The following is an 18,325-nucleotide window of genomic DNA, read 5'->3' on the forward strand; positions in this document are numbered from 1 at the left end:
CCAGGGGGTGTGAGGGGCCCGGGGTGCGCCCCAGGGCAGGTGAGGAGCTATATAAGAATGAGTCCTGGAGGAGTGGTTGGGGCAGGTGTGGTGCTTGGGAGGGAACCTTGGCTGGGCACTGTCTGCCCCAGTGAGCTCCTCCTGGGGGGATTCTCTCGGAGGCCAAGGCCACTGCTTGGCTGGACCTGCTTCTGGACCGTGCTGCCCATCAGGCGCCCTGGCATGTCCTCGATTCCTACTGTGCCTGCGTCCCCTCTCTCCTCTTCCTGTCCAGCTCTTCCCCATGCGGACAGCCGCCTACCTTCTTAGGTACCAGCTGGGTGACCTGCTGACTCTCCCCCCACCCCCAGAACCCGCCTTTAATCTTCCATGCGGACGATGTGAGGGTGACTTGGAGGGGCAGTGGGTAGGTTAGCATAGGTCAGAGGAGTAGGTCATGGGAAGTTAGTGGGATATAGCGGGATAGGTTAGTGGGGTAGGTTAGCAGAGTAGGTTATTACAGTGGGTTGGTTAGTGGGGTAGGTTAGTGTAGGTTAGTGTGGAAGGTTAGTAGAGTAGGTTATTACAGTAGGTTAGTGGCATAGGGTAGTGTAGGTTATTGAGGTAGTTTATTATACTAGGTTGTGTGCTAGGGTTAGTATGGTAGGTTAGTGGGTGGGTTAGTATAGGTTAGTGGGTGGGTCAGTATAGGTTAGTGGGTAGGTCAGTATGGCAGGTTAGTGAGGTGGGTTAGTATAGGTTAGTGGGTGGGTTAGTATGGTAGGTTAGTGGGTGGGTCAGTATGGCAGGTTAGTGGGTGGGTCAGTATGGCAGGTTAGTGGGTGGGTCAGTATGGCAGGTTAGTGGGTGGGTCAGTATGGTAGGTTAGTGGGTGGGTTAGTATAGGTTAGTGGGTGGGTCAGTATGGTAGGTTAGTGGGTGGGTCAGTATGGCAGGTTAGTGGGTGGGTCAGTATGGCAGGTTAGTGGGTGGGTTAGTATGGCAGGTTAGTGGGTGGGTCAGTATGGCAGGTTAGTGGGTGGGTCAGTATGGTAGGTTAGTGGGTGGGTTAGTATAGGTTAGTGGGTGGGTCAGTATGGTAGGTTAGTGGGTGGGTCAGTATGGCAGGTTAGTGGGTGGGTCAGTATGGCAGGTTAGTGGGTGGGTCAGTATGGCAGGTTAGTGGGTGGGTCAGTATGGCAGGTTAGTGGGTGGGTCAGTATGGTAGGTTGGTGGGTTAGTATAGGTTAGTGCGTGGGTCAGTATGGCAGGTTAGTGGGTGGGTCAGTATGGTAGGTTAGTGGGTGGGTCAGTATGGTAGGTTAGTGGGTGGGTCAGTATGGCAGGTTAGTGGGTGGGTCAGTATGGTAGGTTAGTGGGTGGGTTAGTATAGGTTAGTGCGTGGGTCAGTATGGCAGGTTAGTGGGCGGGTCAGTATGGCAGGTTGTGTGGGTGGGTCAGTATGGTAGGTTAGTGGGTGGGTCAGTATGGCAGGTTAGTGGGTGGGTCAGTATGGTAGGTTAGTGGGCGGGTCAGTATGGCAGGTTGTGTGGGTGGGTCAGTATGGCAGGTTAGTGGGCGGGTCAGTATGGCAGGTTAGTGGGCGGGTCAGTATGGCAGGTTGTGTGGGTGGGTCAGTATGGTAGGTTAGTGGGTGGGTCAGTATGGCAGGTTAGTGGGTGGGTCAGTATGGCAGGTTAGTGGGCGGGTCAGTATGGCAGGTTGTGTGGGTGGGTCAGTATGGTAGGTTAGTGGGTGGGTCAGTATGGCAGGTTAGTGGGTGGGTCAGTATGGCAGGTTAGTGGGTGGGTCAGTATGGTAGGTTGGTGGGTTAGTATAGGTTAGTGCGTGGGTCAGTATGGCAGGTTAGTGGGTGGGTCAGTATGGTAGGTTAGTGGGCGGGTCAGTATGGTAGGTTAGTGGGTGGGTTAGTATAGGTTAGTGCGTGGGTCAGTATGGCAGGTTAGTGGGCGGGTCAGTATGGCAGGTTGTGTGGGTGGGTCAGTATGGTAGGTTAGTGGGTGGGTCAGTATGGCAGGTTAGTGGGTGGGTCAGTATGGTAGGTTAGTGGGCGGGTCAGTATGGCAGGTTGTGTGGGTGGGTCAGTATGGCAGGTTAGTGGGCGGGTCAGTATGGCAGGTTAGTGGGCGGGTCAGTATGGCAGGTTGTGTGGGTGGGTCAGTATGGTAGGTTAGTGGGTGGGTCAGTATGGCAGGTTAGTGGGTGGGTCAGTATGGCAGGTTAGTGGGCGGGTCAGTATGGCAGGTTGTGTGGGTGGGTCAGTATGGTAGGTTAGTGGGTGGGTCAGTATGGCAGGTTAGTGGGTGGGTCAGTATGGCAGGTTAGTGGGTGGGTCAGTATGGTAGGTTGGTGGGTTAGTATAGGTTAGTGCGTGGGTCAGTATGGCAGGTTAGTGGGTGGGTCAGTATGGTAGGTTAGTGGGCGGGTCAGTATGGTAGGTTAGTGGGTGGGTTAGTATAGGTTAGTGCGTGGGTCAGTATGGCAGGTTAGTGGGTGGGTCAGTATGGCAGGTTAGTGGGTGGGTCAGTATGGTAGGTTAGTGGGCGGGTCAGTATGGTAGGTTAGTGCGTGGGTCAGTATGGCAGGTTAGTGGGTGGGTCAGTATGGCAGGTTAGTGGGTGGGTCAGTATGGCAGGTTAGTGGGTGGGTCAGTATGGCAGGTTAGTGGGTGGGTTAGTGTAGGTTAGTGGGTGGGTCAGTATGGCAGGTTAGTGGGTGGGTCAGTATGGTAGGTTAGTGGGCGGGTCAGTATGGTAGGTTAGTGGGCGGGTCAGTATGGCAGGTTGTGTGGTCGGGCGTCGTAGTGGGTCAATGCAGTAGGCTAGCGTGGCAGCTCACGTAAGGAAGGTTAGTGCCGTAGTGGGGGCAGTAGGGCGGTAGGAGATGAGTGGGCCAGTGTGGGGGACGAGGGCATTAGGTCAGGGTGGGGGATCGTTGGCAGAGTAGTGTGGTGAGTCAGCAGAGAGATCAGCACAGTCACCAGTGAGCGGGCCGCGGGCTTAGGGCCCCAGCAGCTCTCGGAGAGGCTCCGGCCCCCTGTTCAGATCCACCACGGGTAGCTGAGGGTGATCAGCTTCTAAGGCAGCCTCGGCCAGGGGGCTGAGTCCAGGGCTTGCCTCACGGCAGTGTGGAGACATAACTGACCTAAAATGTTCTCTGAGCACATCCAGTTTGATCGGTTCTGACCCGTGTTCACACCGTGAGGCCATCATCGGTCGCATGGGAACGTCGTTGTCCCCCTTGTGATCACCCCTTCCTCTGCCCCTCCCCTGGGCACCCGGAGTCATTGGGTTCCGCCGCCAAAGGAAGTGGGTCGGCAGGTGAGACCCAAGAGGGTGCTCTCCACACAGCTGCTCGGCCTTTGCCCACATCTCTCCTCATCTGGGGAGGTGATCGTGCTGTGTGTGCCACACTCATGTGTACCTTTAAGTTTCTTACCACACAGGTTTGTGGGCGTCACTCAGCAGGCTGCCCCCCACCTCGTGACGATGGCCGTTCACTTTTGCACACTCGGGCGGCTTAGTCTCACCGGCCTGTTCAGCGTGGTGTCTGTGCTTTTCAAACATCAGTTTGCAAACATCAGAAATCAGAGATTCCAGCTGCTCAGCCAGTTTCCGATAATTCAGATTCCTAAATGGAGAAAGATGCTGTTTGTGTCTTAATTGTCGTTTTTTTAAGAGTCTTGCTAGTTGGGAGCAAGAATGGGAAGAATGATCAGATACGGGGCTTGGGAGGTGCTGAGGGAGAAGGTGGGCAGCGCAAGAACACCGAGGGGGCTTCTCTGTGATGGCAGGGTGGGCATCTGGGGCCATGCACACCTCGGGAAAAGGCTGCCCTAGACTGCTGCCGTTGGGAGGGATATTCCTACAGCAAACAAAAGCGTAGAACTAAACCTGACCCTGACCAAAACAGCTGGAAGTTTTTATTTTGACCAAGTCTCATTTTAAAGAACAGGTGTGGGCTAGAGGGCAGGTGTCCACTGCCGCCTTGCTGACCCCGTGCTGCTGGCTGGTCCTTGGGGGGCGACAGGACCCTGGACCTGATCCAGGGGTCTCAGCGGCCAGAGGTGGTGTGGGTCTTTGGAGAGCATAGTGCCTGATAGAGGAGATGGGGTGCTCCCCAGGAACTGAGCGGTTAAACACAGCACCCCTCAGAAGCATGATTCTTGCATTGAGGGAATCCGGGAAAGGGGTTTGCCCAGGGCAACTTGGGGGGTGTTTATGACTGGAACGTGGCTACCTTGGACTTTGAATGGTGACTAGACACTGGTTTGTCCAAGGATCTAAAATCCTAGAGGTCGGAAGGGAAATCTCTGGGGATTGGCGCTGGGTGTCTGGAGCGTCCTGGAGGTCAGCACATGGCAGGCCTCCGAGTGTTTGCTGGGAAGCCTTTGGCACTATAGCTTTGCACTGGCAGACCCGTGCAGGTGGGGAGTGGATGGCCCGGGTGTGACAGCACCCAGTGGATGACAGTGAGGCGGCTCAGGACACAGTGGTGTTTGAACCTGGAACCTTAGTGTGCACACACGTGTGCAGGGAAGGAACTGGAGAAGAAACGGGCTGCCAGCCAGGAAGGTGGGAGAGAAAAGTTCATTTCATAGAAGGACATCTGCTTTCCATCCTCAGCATCTAAAATAAATGAATGGATGAACCCAGGAGTGAACAGCAGACTTGAACACTAATGGTGCATATCCAGCTGGTACCCTAGCCTTTTTTCTTTAAACAAGAGAAATATATTACTTTTAGCTAAATATTTCTTTCATTTCATCCGTAACATTTTAGTGTGCATCTCTAAAAGATAAGAACACCTTAAAAAATGAATCACAGTACTGTATCTAAAAAACGAGCAGTAATTTCTTATTATCATGTCCTGCCAGCGGTTCGCCTGCCCGGTGGCCCTGTGTGTGTCTGCGCATGTGTGAGCCTGTTCACAGGGCCTGTAAGTGGCTGGTTTGGTCGGGTCAGGGGTCAGAGCCCATTACACGTGGCATTGACTTGGCTTGTTACCAGATTTTTAAATCTGCCATCCTCCCCATGTTTCATTTTATTTATTAAAAAGATAACAGCCCATGTCCTGCAGGATTTTCCACACTCTCGATCTGGTGGTGTCTGCTGGGTAAGCACGCATCTCCACCCCTCTGCCCCTGGATGAGCCCCTGAGGAGAGGCGGCCCTGCAGGCGTGCCCTGGCCTCCTGCGCCGTGGTGGGGCCCTGTGGCCGCCAACCTTCCCCTTTGTCACGCAGGGATCGATGACTGGCTTCCTGCGTCACCAGCCTGACTCGGGGCCTGAGAGCCCCAGCAGCCCTTAAATGGTCAGCTTCTGCGCCGGCCGCTTCGTCAGCCCAGTTCTGGGACTCCTTCCGCACAAGACTAATGCTGTAAGACCTTCCCCACATCCTGGATTTGGCAACCCCATCAGGTAGTTGAGCAAGCCTATTGCAGTAAGTTTTCTCCCAGGAGGAATTTGCACACACTCCCAGGAGGAATCTTCACACACTCCCAGGAGGAAATCTGCACAGTCTTTTGTTTCTGTGGCTTCCACGTTCCCAGGGACCGGCTTACCCATCAGGAAGAGACGCTGAGGTGGTTCAGTCAGATCGCCCTGGGCAAAAAGTATTTGCACTGCTCTGAACTGAGGACAAAGAAGCCTTGATAGGGGGGCGAGGGCTGTGGAATCCGCACTGGCAGGCTTCCCACGGCGCTGGGTGTTAGCTTGCAGCTGGGGGCTGGGGACCCACCAGCCGGCACTCCCCCTCTCCATGGTGGCCTCGGCCGAAGCCTCACATGGCCATGCTTTCTAGATATGAAGTTTGGAATGGCTTTAGCATTTTAAGGGAAATGGCTTTATAAAATCACATTACTCTCCATCAAAACATGGATCCTGACCAAGTTAAAGTCGGGAAGGCTTGACTGCGACTCTGTTTTCACAGCACACTTGGTGGAGTGGGACGAGCATGCCCAAGGAAGAGGGTCTCAGAGACACTGCCAAAGGACTCAGAACACTGGATTTGCCCGAAGCAGATTACCAGCTTCAGTGGGAGATGCCTGTATTTCTTGATGCCATTTGTTAATGTGTTAAATGGAAATCTCTGGATATATCATCACATTTCATCTCTCAGGTTACATACTTCAGGAGCATAGTTACGGATTTTTACAACTGAAGTAACTATAATGGTAGGAATTTGGGGCCAAACGGAAGGGATGGTGAAATGCTAAGTGCTGTGTTTAGGGAAAATTCTGGTGGTCTGTCAATATGTCAAATGGCAAAAATACATTATGTATGTGTATCATCCATACCCCCAACCAACTTTTTAAAACAGAAATAGAAAAGTAAAATATAAACTTACCAAATGTTGAAGTGCACTGAAAAACCTAAGAAACTCTATTAGAACATAAAGTGCTACAAACATCCCTTCCTGTTGAAATGATGAGCAGAACTGATGACAGCCCTACTTGGCCTCAGTGCCAGAAGAAAATATGCACACCTCCTTGGCTGGCACCTGCCTAGTCTTCAAAGCATCTACACATGATGCTGATGCTCTACTCATTGTATTTGGAATGTAAATCAAGATTCTTTCCAGATACTGCGTTATTAAAAAATACTGAGTTTGGAAGTTGTAAGTGTAAATAGTTGCCTCATAGGTTTCAGCAAAAACAAACTAAGAAATAAAACCAACTTATTGAGATAGCTCTCTATTCTGAATTTGGATTTCAAAACTCAAGAGGCGTTCTAGTGAAAGCCATTCTGCAGGTTATATATATCTGGATTTTACTTCATAGCCAAACTTTGCTTTAGGTAGGTGTTAGATGCTACAGGGCAAAGCAGATGAAGATGCCAACTTTACAGAACTTAGATCCCATGGTATTCAGAAGACCCCAAAGGACAGAGTGTGGCTTACTTAGTCACAGTGACTACACATCACCTGTACAGAGAGGTCCAAGTTGACTGGACAAATTATATATAAATGTATTTTGGCTAAGATTAGTGAGATGTTAGGGAGGTGAGAAATATGGGTCATGGTGCTAAAAGCTAGATAACCTAAAGACAAGAATGCAAGCCCAAATCTCTCACTCTACGCAGGACTTGGTCAAGAACTTTAATCTTTCTGCTTCCACTGAAGACACTGTTGAGATTAAATGAGTTAATGCTGTTAAGTATTTAAACTAACAAGAGGTCATGTAGGAATACATACTTTGTAGATATACATAAGTGGGTTTTAATATTTGCTAGCTGTGTAAAACTGGACAGTTTTTAATTCCCTGATCTTTCGCTTTCTCATCTTTAAAATAAGAACAATTATATTCATTTGTGGAACAGAAATTGTGTTAGAAATATATGACAAGAGCTTAGTAAAGTATTTGGACCACAGAAGACACTCAATAAATGCTAAGTACTGATTTGCTCCTTACTATTAAAACTCCAAAAACTTTCTTCTGCACCCAAATCACTTACTCATGCCTAAACCTTGTTATCACCCAGAAATGATAATTTCTTAAACTTCTATCATTAGCCACAATTTCTTGTTTCTCTGCTGCTTCCTATAAAGTTATACTTTATTCACATAAAAATATCTACTTTCTTGACCTCATCATCCTTAACCACTTCCAGACCCCATCCCTACCTATCATGATTCACAATTTCAAATATTTTTCCAACTGTTGTTGACTAATTCTTAAATATCCTTGACATTTACAAAATGTACTCTGCCAATCCTCAAGCGAAGATAGACTCAACTGTCCTTTCATTCGACTACTGTTCATATTGTGCCAAACCTAGTTAGAGAAAGCTGACTAGATTATGCATGTAACCATTATACTGAAGACGCGGGACTCTGTATAAGAAACATCAAAGAGAGCGACGTTTTCCTTCCTCTATTCTGCTTATAAAATGAACTTTCTCTATGCTTTCTTCCCTAAAGCACACATTAACTCTTGAAAAGGTCTTGATGTAGACAGCAGCTGGCTGGATACACATTTTAATTAAGAATACCAAAATTTTGTACAGAGTCAAGGGCCCAGCTAAAAACCACATTTCTTTTCTTTTTTTTTTGTATCATTAATCTACAATTACATGAAGAACATTATGTTTACTAGGCTCCCTCCTTCACTAAGTCCCCCCCACATACCCCTTCACAGCCACTGTCCCATCAGCATAGTAAGATGCTGTAAAATCACTACTTGTCTTCTCTGTGTTGTACAGCACTCCCTGTGCCCCCCCCACCCCACACATTATACATGCTAATCCTAATGTCCCCTTTCTTTCTCCCCGCCCTTATCCCTCCCTTCCCACCCACCCTGCCCAGTCCCTTTCCCTTTGGTAACTGTTAGTCCATTCTTGGGTTCTGTGATTCTGCTGCTGTTTTGTTCCTTCAGTTTTCCTTTGTTCTTATACTCCACATATGGGTGAAGTCATTTGGTACTTGTCTTTCTCTGCTTGGCTTATTTCACTGAGCATAATACCCTCTAGCTCCATCCATGTTGTTGCAAATGGTAGGATCTGTAACCACATTTCTTATTCCCCTTGTAGCCAGGGTTTACCCAGTGAGATGACAGGAAGAATGGAATGGGACTTCTGGAAATCTCTTGAGCTGCTTACCTCTAGGTTTCTTATTATGTGAGAGAATATAAACCTGTCATTTGTTTAAATCACCTTTTGGTTGGCTTGTCTACTAATCACAGTTGAACACAACTTTAAGCCTTAGAGGTTCTGTTAACTTTTCCATTCACCATTGTATATACAACTTTTATACTAAAAACAATCTCAGCTAATCAATTAAAATATCTAATCTGGGTTAAAAATGAAAAGTCTAAGCATAATTTAAAGTTCACTTTGTAATCCCACTACCAACTTGGTCCTGCTGCAGGCTGAGAAACCAGGAGTTTCATTGTAAGGAATGCGGTAGACTTCTTTCCACTTTCTGAGCTTTTTTCTTGATTCCCATCTTGACCCCTCTCACCAGCTCACAGGTGGTGACTCCAGCAGTGGCACCATGAGAAAGCTGGCCATAGAAGGCCCTTCCTTGACTATAATTATGTGGTGGTACTTTCTGGGATTGGTGGATGTTCAAGGACAACTTGTTCCTCCTGTGGGTGTTTTTCTGCATTGTCTGAAGATAATTGGGCTAATCCAGGTGCAGTGTCACTGCCATTCACACCACTGTCCCTCTGTTCCCATCTGAAAGTGGACACCTACCCTCTTTCTGCCCAACTGGCTTTGCCTCTGGCAGGAAACCCTTCCGACGGATTTCCAGACCATCTCTATCCCCTCAGGCATGCCCGAGCTGTGCCTTGTCTGTAAGCACGAGCCCAATGAAGTCCCCTTTCATTGCTCAGCCACCAGGCCAGCATCCCTAGCTTTACACCTCATTTTTAGCATCCAGAGAACATGAATCAAATCCAAATAAATTAATCTCAATTTTGCAAAACAAATAGTGGCTTACCTAGTCCCTCTACTACTCTGAATCAAACAGAAATACATAAGCAGCGTGAGTAAACCTCTCAAAGACATTTTACACTAAGATTTAAGAGAAGGGTAAGCACACTTTTCTTCTGGTAAAACAGAAATAGCGCAATTGTGCGGGTGACCAAGCCTGAGTCCCCTCCTAGGCTGCCCCTGGAGGGCTGTGCGACTTAGGTCAGTCACCCACTTCTCTGAACCTTTCCACGGAGTGTGAGGGGGTACCAGCCCCACGCTGTGGGCCACAGGCTGACCTTGCCCACCCTGTGGTGGCATCTGTGCCCCACCTGCCTAAGGCCCCCCACTGCACTCCCTCCTCTGTTGCCTCATTTCATGGAGTCCCCAAGGGGCAGGCAAGCAATGCTGCCACCTTACCCAGTGGACGAGCAACTGAAGGTCAGAGAAGCCAGGGCATTATGGGTCCAGGGTTGCACGACCAGTGATGAGCAGGCAGGGTTTGAACGCAGGCCTGTCTGGTGCTTCCTCTGGGATGCAGTCCACCTACCTGCTGACACACCTACTCAGCACTTGACCTGGGAAAAGCATGTGTGTGCACACTGCAGAGTTTGTAGTCCCCACAGACCAGCCCTGAGGCCTCCAGCCAGCGGAGCCGGCTCGGCAGAGGCTCAGCCCTGGTACCTGCCCTCCTGTAGCCCCCCCATCCCTGGCTGTTTACTCCATAGCCTGTTTGGGTTCAACGGCGAGAGCCGGAAGCCAGCCGCAGCTGAGAGCTGGTAGACCCATCAGGAGCCGTGATGTCACGCCCCAGGTCTCTGTCCCTCGAGAAGCACACTCACACACCTGCGTCCTGTCATAACAGGAAGATGGCATGTACAGGTTTTCAGCAAAGGCGAGAGCTGCCGCTTCCCGTGGCCTGGGATGGCCTCTGCTGGGAACCTACTGTTTGTTGTTTTCTTGGCTGTGTGTGACTAGAGGGATGTCAGCCTGCATGTTTCCCTGACACCCTTAGAAGGAGTGGATTTCATGCTGGCCCACACAGTTGTGTTCACACGCGTCTGTGTTTGCTCACATGAGCCCCAGACCCTTTCACGCTGATTACACCGGGAGCCTCGTGGTGCTGCAGTGAATAAAACTGCCTTGGGAAAAGTGTTTGGTGCATAATTCTGGATTTTTTTTTTTTGTCTGGAATGCAGGAAAACTGATTTTATTTTTTAAACAGGCGTGGAAGAAGTTTGGGATTTTTCCCAGAGGAAACAGTATGCATGAGCGAAGGCTTCGTGAACTAAGGCATAGTGTCCATACTAAGGCAGATGGGAAGGCTTTGCATTTACTTGGCTGCATGTGCATGTGGCCTGCAGAAACAAAGTCCAGGAGTCTCTGAGGACAGAGGGGAAAAGACCTGCTGGCCTGCAACTGGTGGCCGCCTCAGCAGCCCAGCTCCCCGCCCCACCCCCGGCCAAGGCCGGAAGTGGCCCCCAAGATACACAGTTTACATTCTGAAATGGTTGAAGGAAATCAAGAGAGCCATTTCCTGATGTCATACTTCCTTGCCTTCACACTTCAGGGCCGTGAGCCAAGTGTTCTGGAGCACAGCGCCCTGCCGGCCCAGCTGTCTGCCGCTGCTTCACTCCGTGAGAGCCGAGCAGTTGGCCCATAGGCTGTGTGGGTGCAAAGCCAAGCTCTCCCACCGGCCTTTTAGGGAACAGCTGGCTGCACCCTGCTGCATGCTGGCCTCTCCCTGGGGCTTATCTCCAGAGCAGCCTGTTTGCCCGGGCTGGGGAGGGGGAGTGGGTCCAGGAGGCTGAGCAGACTGGCCCCTCTGCATGCACGGGGCTGGGCGCCTCTCCCCGCAAATGCATAGGACCCTGAGCTCTGGGCAGGGGCAGGCATTCCGCACAAGCAGCCCCAGAGTCCCAGAGGGGCCGGTAAAGGTGACACATGGGTTCATGACGAGCACCTGAACAGTGGATCAGCTGAGTCCACGGCAGCTTGGGTGCCCTGCAGCCAGCCATGGGGCTCGATCTGCTCTCCAGCTTGCCAGCTCCAGGGCCACTGACTCCAGAATTGTCACAGGTTGTCAAGGATGGTGGTGGTCTCGGGCCCGGACACTCGCTCTCCTCCCTGATGCCCATGCCCTGGGCCCACTCGGTCAGCACATGGGCTCCCCTGGGCTGCCCGGACGTGGCCAGCTCTCCTGCTTCTCCTTGGTGCGAGGCAGTGGTGCCCGAACCCGGGGTGGCCTTGTGCTGAGGATGGCTGCTCCTCTGACCGCAGAGTTGGGAGACAGCCCATGTGTGGCGCACGTCCGGGAGCAGCGTGGCCTAGGCTCGATTCATCATGCGCTGTCTGTCCCTTGCTCTGCCCACCTCAGCCTGCAGCTTGTCCCCCTGAGTGAGAAGCTGTGGTCCCCTCGACCGTCAGAGCAGGGATGTGGATCCTGACCCCCGGGACGGGTGTGCATCGTGCAGGAGGAGGACTCAGCCCGGGGAGGTCAGAGCTCCAGGCCGCTGTCTTTCCACCCAGCTTAGCTGAGGGAGGCCTGCTGCATGCATGATCCGTGCCTGTGGTCCAGGAGGGGCCTCTGGGTTCCCTGGCACCTAAATTCCAGAGGGGAGGTGACAAAAATAGAATGCTTGGCAGATGGTGCCCGAGCATCCATCTCAGGCCCCATGGCTCTTTGGGGGAATACAGGACTTGGGATGAATGGCGGCCAAGGACGCCGAGCAGTCCCAGGGGAGACAAACTACTGTGACCCAGCCTGCCTCGGTTCAGCCTCAGTTCACACAGGGTGCCAGTGCCCACCCCCTGCTCGCCCACCTTGGAGACCTTGGCAGAGCACCCATCTCTCTGGGGGCCCCCAAGAGAAGCAAACCTGGTAATGTCCTGCAAAGAGCCTCAGTCTCTGCCTCCCCAGCTCGGGGACTCCCGACGGAGCAGGGGTGGGGAGCACGCCCCTGGTCCCTCACCTGTGCCTGGAGCCCCTGTGCTGCAAAGTGGCCACAGGCTCCTGGTTCCTGTGGTGTCCTTGTGCGGAGAGACGGATGCTCACGGTTCAGTCCCTGTCCTGGTGACAGCATGTGGCTGCTGCTACTGGCTGGTAGAAAGACAGATAAAGGGGCTTTCACAGTGACAATGACGCTGCGGTGACATTCTGGGACACATTTCCTGCAGGGTAGGAGGCTGAGCTGGGCCCTGCTCCCTCAGCAGTCTGGCCGCTGGCCCTGCATGCAGGCGCTCATGTGCTTGGGGGCCCACGGGGGCACTTGCTGTGGGAGGAGGGGCCGAACCCGGGCCACCAGGACCTGCATTTCTTGCAAGTGAGAGTGTTGCTCACAAGTCAGGTCTAGGAGGAGGGTCCTGGGAGGCCTGGGCGTCCTGAAGGACGGCGTTTCACGTGGCTACCCCTGTCCCATCGTGTCCTCGAGCTCCCTCTGTGGGTGGAGACACATCAAGAAGCCTGCGTGGCACTTGGTGGCTGTGGGTGCAGATGTGGGTTCCGCGGTCCTCTCTTGCCCAGAAACACCGGGTCCCCGGCTGCGCTGTGCTTATGGCCCAGGCTCTGACCCACGCTCACATGCTTTTCACGGTCCTACCCTGTTTTCCCTCTGCTGACCTGTGTTTTTTTTTTTTAAAACTTCAGTAACTTGGAGGAAGGAGAGTGTGTGCTTGTTACACGTGTGGGCCTAAGAGGATCAGCAAATCCTTGAATGCAAATCGGGGTCCAGAAAGGCCTGTGGAGGCTGTGGGATGAGCCAGGATAAGCGGATGAAATCCTACTGAATCGTGCGTTGAAGCAGTGTGAGTGTGCCCGCTGCCGGTGAGGAGAGCAGGGGCCCCTTGGGGATGCTGTTCACTCAGGTGTGTGCCCAGCGGGTGTGCGGGTCCACGTGGAGGGTGTCAGTGAGAGCCTCGTTTCCCCTGGCGAGGGAAGTGTGGGAGCTGAGCCCCGGGCTCCGGCTGCGGGATGCCGACTGTCAGGCCCATTCCGTTCCCAGCGCCTGCACCCATCTTGTGCTTTTCCTGCCCATTTCCCTGATTCCTTAAACAATTTTGTCTATATTTTTCTTGTACTCTTTTATGCTTGCTCTAATCATTTGTGAAAGGAAAAAGATAGGATGAAAACAACAAAAATTCACCACAGTACATAAACATTGTGTATTTCTAGCTGTGACCTGTTTTATCAAATCTACTTGGTAAATGTTGAATTGAGTTAAATTATATTTAAAAAATCAGTTGTATAGGCACCAGATTTAGGTTCTAAGAGCAATTTTAATTTTAATTAAGAGCCGTTCATTTGGTCAAGTTTCATGAGCATAGGTTGAACCAAACTTGGGCGCGGCTGACGGCCAGAAACGGCTGGTCAGGCCCTGCCGTTGGCCGAGAGGACATTCCCCTCCAGGCAGGTGGCGCCCAGGGGTGGAGAGGGGTCCTGGGCAGAGATCAGTGTGTTGTCACTCCCCACGTCCAGGCAGCAGGGCCTCCCTGTCCGTGTTGGTCCCTCGGGGGTGATGTGGGGACCCTGCTGTGTGGAGGGAGGGACACTAGCCGGGGAACTCACCACTCTGAGAGTGCGCGTGGGCAGGCCTGCCCTCGACTGGAGGCGACCTCCCCTCATCCTTCAAGGCTGCTGGCTGCAGACACCGTCTTGAGGAGTGGCTGGGATAAAGAGGCAGGTCCTGCATTCCCAGCAGAACCTGTGGGCCAGGGGGACAGGCCACTCTCACCTCTCCCGGGGACCCCTGGTCCTGTTACTACCTGTGCTGGTCACACCGTTCCTGGGAGGGCCCCGTGCTGCGAGCACCACACTCTAGGTGGACACTGAGGCTGCCTGTGGAGATGTGAGTGGCATGGGCCGTGTGCCTCGACAGGTAAGAAGCGTAGCCAGCACACCGCGCGGCCTGCCTGGCTCAGGGCGCCTCCCCTGACCCCCAGCAGCCCCCTGAGCTCCTGCCTGCCCTCGGCAGCAGCTCCACCAGCCCCGAGCTGCGACCTGGGTGTCCGGCCAGCTCTGCCGCTGCTGTCCTTCACTTCAGCCTCTGCTCCGGGCGGCCAGCCGGCCCCTCGGCCCTGGGGCGGAGGCCCCTGCGCTGTAGAAGGCCGCCTGGCTGTTCACAGGCTCCGTGCTCGGCCCCTCAGCCAGCCGTCCCCGTCACGCCGGAGTCATGTTTCAGCCCTCCGTCGGATGGTGCCCGTCTCCATCACGCCGTCGCCCCGGCCCACCCGGCACCCAACCGGAGGCGGCGGAGCGCTGTGGGGGCCGCAGACCCGGGCCGGCCCGGCTGCCGGTGTGTCCTGCGCTGCGGGTCGGGCCCGCGCTGGCACGTGGGCCGTGAGGATGACGTGCCGGGGCGACCAGCTCTCGGCGAGGGAGCGACACTCGGTGGCGATCCCGGGGCGCAGCAACGCCTCCCCCAGGGGCTGCCGCAGAAATAGCGCCGCAGAAGCCGGGAATGCAAGCTAGTCTCTGAGTACCGCTGACCCGGCACCTGCGGAGGAAGCGGCGCGTCCCCCATGCGGACGGGGAGGGCTGCGCGGCCAGTGGGAGGCACTCGTTTATTCCGAGAAAAGCAAATGGCAGGAGCTGGCCTGCAGGCCCCCCTTTGTGTAGGAAGGGGAGGGAGATGGATGCACACACTCGTGTTTTAGGAGAAACGGTGAGGGTGAGTCCCAGCAACCAGGGTGGCCGTGCGGGGAGGAGGGGCCTGGGCTGCAGAGACGGCAGCTGATGCTCTGAGTGTGTCTTGTTTGGTAGTTCTGACGCCAGGACCACGGCTGTGTCGGGTTCAATGGAAATAAGTTGCAGCTGGTAGGTGACACGGCATGCCTGCCACGTGGAAGGACGTCCCTGTCACCCTCGGGCCTGCACAGGTGTCCCTGAATCAGCCCTGCGTCCATGCAGCAGACCACTGCAAGATGAAGCCTCCTTCCTCTGTGAGGCCACTGCCCGCTCACAGCAAGCCCCCGCCCCGAGCACCCCTGGCCTAGGGCCCACCACCCACCAGTCCGTTGGCTGGCCGAGCTCTAGTCGGATAGGCGCCCGGTAGACCCATGCTCCAGGGAAAGGCCCGTCCAGGCTGCTCACGGTGGTGGTGTAGGTGTTTGCGGCAGGCCAGGGTGGACAAGAGTCACTCCATTGACGGGGCGTGACCTGGGCCCCCTCCTGGGGGCTGGCGGGGAGCTTGCACGTTGGAGGGACCCTGGGCGAGGGGCCAGGGGGAATGCCTCCCCAGGCCCTGCCGGGGTGGGGAGAAAGGACCCAGCACTGCAGCCCCTACCCCCAGCGCTTCGGGGTAAGATTTTCATCATTCTCTTCAGGAAGAGGCTTAACTGTGAAGGGCGAAGTACGAGGGGGCCATGGGTGGGTTGAGAAAGGCGAGACGGCCCAGGGAGAAGGGAGGCTGTGTGGACCCGTGGCCTCAGGGACAACCTGCCCATCAGAGGCTCTCGCCGTTCCCAGGGTGAAGGCGGCGTCAGGGCCGTCCTGGGCGGGTCCCGCCGAGGCGTCTGGGACTGCGGGGAAGCCTGTCCCCAGTGACAGCGCTAACAGGACAGCCGCGGTGCCCGTCGTGCGTGGCAGGACTGTGCTCTGAGCCGGCCGCGCCTGGGACACGGGTCGGCACCTGCACGCCACACCGCTCCTGCAAGGCGCGGGGCAGCCTCACCTGCCAGGGCCCAGGCCTGGCCCCCAAGAGAGCTTAGTGCTCCGGACAGAAAGCCGCTGTTCGGAGTGTTCCCTGGCCGTTTGGGCTTAGGGTTGTCTGGGTGCAGTCACTGGTCTATCTGCTTGCTTTGATGTCCCTCAGCCCTGTGCCTGGCACCTGGGCTGCGTCGTGTGTGGCGGGGCATCTGTCCCTCACGTGAGTTCCCCGCCTGCTGGCTGCGCCCCCTCCTTTCAGAGCGGCTCAGCCATCACGCGTGCGCTTCCCACAGGTCTGTGGTCTACGCAGGTGACCATGGGCTGGGCCTGTGACCCAGCGGGGCTCTTCGTCCCCCAGGTGGCACTTCTTGCCTCGGATGGTTGAGAGACCCTCCTGCAGGGCTGGTTCATTCTGGAGGGCTTGTCAGCATGGTGCAAAGGAGTTTGGAGAGAACCGGGTGTGCGTGTTCATTATTTAAACAAAAGCCAGACATACCTATAATTGAGACACAATTGCTTTTTGACAACTTAAAGGATAATTTCATTTTAAAGGGCTTAGATAAGGCATCTGGGGTCAACTGAAAAGCATCCTCACCTCAGGTTGTTTGTCAGGCGGAGTTGAGGACAGAGAGGGGTGATGGGTGGGCTTCTGGAGACACCAGAGCAGGCTCTTGCCTGTGGCCAGACGTTTCCATCTTCTGTAACTTACACAGTTGTGACTGCACCTGCCCCTGGGAGGCCTCTGTGTGCTGAGCAGGCCAGGACTGCACCTCCTCTGCAGCTGCTGGGCGGAGGAAGGGTGACAGGGACCCCACCTGGAGGTAGATCTTTGTGCTCCTGGCAGACCGGTCCCCAAAATCCTAGAATAACTTGGGAGCTTCTAAACTCCCCTGCTGCGGGCCGCATCTGGTCGGGGAACCCGTGCCCGTCTGCCTGCCACCCCCAGCTCTCCTAGGGCACAGTTCTCAGGGGCAGATGCAGTGTGGGGGTGAGCTGGCTCATTAGCTCCCATGCAGGTGGAGGTCCCAGGCCCGGGATGGTGTGGACGGGCCATGTGTCACCTGGCTCGGCAGTGCCAGGTGACATCTGGGTATTGCTGTGGCTGCTCCTGTATTTCCCTTAACTTTCACTAATTTCATTGTTTTTTTACTTTCCCTGTGTGCATATCTCGTCAAACCCTCAGAGCACACCAGTGAGTGGGGAGGGGCTAGCAGGGGTGGGACGGGACCTTGAGGGGCGGGGGCGGGGAGGCGGGGGTCATCAGGAATGGCTGGGGCCTGTGAGGGGTGTGGTCGGCCGGGAGGGGGAGGGGCCAGCCGAGATGGGGAGGGGCCTCGAGAGGGGCGGGGTCGGCGGAGGAGGGGTCTTCAGGGAGGGGGCGGGGCTGTGCGGAGGGATGGGGCCTGCTAGCTCAGACTGAGGGAGTGAGGGTGTGGGGGGCGGGGGGGCGGCTGTCGGGTGGGTAAACCCAAACGTCCCTGCCCAGCGCGCATCACTGTGTGCCCTGTTCCCGGACCCCTCCAGTGGCGACGCCTCAGGCCTGCGTGGAGTGTGGCCAGGTTTCCGGAACTGGCAACCAGGCATGTCCCCGGCAAGGTGCTATGAGATCACTACCCCCTCCGTGCAGTGGGGTTCCGGGAGCGGGCGGCGCGTGGAGCTGGGGGAGCCGACGTGAGGAGGGGGCGCCTCCCTCCGGACAGCTGGCTTTTCCAGGGACGTGCTCAGGAAGTGCGCCCGGGCCTGGCTTACCTGCCGGTGATTCGCCCCCAAGCTGCGTCGCTGCGTGTGGGCTCGAGATTCAAACCTGTTCCGACGCAGCATTGCTGAGAAGTCCATTAGCCCCGGTGCTCCGCGCTCCTCTGCGGCCAGAGCCTCAACGCCCTGGACAGGCGCTCGGCTTCCCCGAGACGTAGGCACGGCCCTTGGCACAGAGCCTGGCGCACGTGAGCCTGCGAGCGGTATGCAGCCAGGGCTCCCGAGCCCTGTAATCACATGATCACAGATGCACGTGTGGCTGCGCGTGCTCCTCGCGGGCGTTTGCCTGGCCTTGGGGCCCCCGCTCCCTGAGCTCCAGTGCCTGCCGCACGTCAGTGCACCTGCACAGGGAGACGTGACCTATGCCGAGGGTCCCTGCCAGTGGCACGCCTGTTCTGTGGGGTTTTCTGCACCCCAGAGTGTACTTTTCCTACAGGAAACATTAAAAACTGGTAACTGACGAGGAGGAGCCCTGCACTGCCCTCCCCCCACTCGCTGCGCCCAGGAGGAGCGGC

General features: G+C 55.0%; 1 protein-coding gene and 2 long non-coding RNA genes across 6 annotated transcripts in view; 1 reads left to right on the forward strand and 2 right to left on the reverse strand.

Moving 5' to 3' along the window:
- The window catches only part of PXDN (peroxidasin), a 74,748-nt gene that overhangs the window by 12,650 nt on the left and 43,773 nt on the right, over positions 1 to 18,325 (forward strand). The gene's annotated exons all lie outside the window — the stretch shown is intronic.
- LOC130682643 (uncharacterized) lies at positions 10,888 to 14,933 on the reverse strand. The gene is made up of 3 exons (XR_008995962.1): positions 13,977 to 14,933; positions 12,385 to 12,512; positions 10,888 to 12,015 (listed from the first exon to the last, which is right to left on the reverse strand). It is a non-coding gene; the product is annotated as an uncharacterized LOC130682643 (long non-coding RNA).
- LOC130682644 (uncharacterized) lies at positions 14,952 to 18,222 on the reverse strand. Its single transcript, XR_008995963.1, has 3 exons — positions 17,805 to 18,222; positions 16,651 to 16,839; positions 14,952 to 16,551 (listed from the first exon to the last, which is right to left on the reverse strand). It is a non-coding gene; the product is annotated as an uncharacterized LOC130682644 (long non-coding RNA).

The sequence above is a fragment of the Manis pentadactyla genome, chromosome 2, assembly GCF_030020395.1.
Source record: "Manis pentadactyla isolate mManPen7 chromosome 2, mManPen7.hap1, whole genome shotgun sequence".
In the NCBI taxonomy this organism is placed as follows: domain Eukaryota; kingdom Metazoa; phylum Chordata; class Mammalia; order Pholidota; family Manidae; genus Manis; species Manis pentadactyla.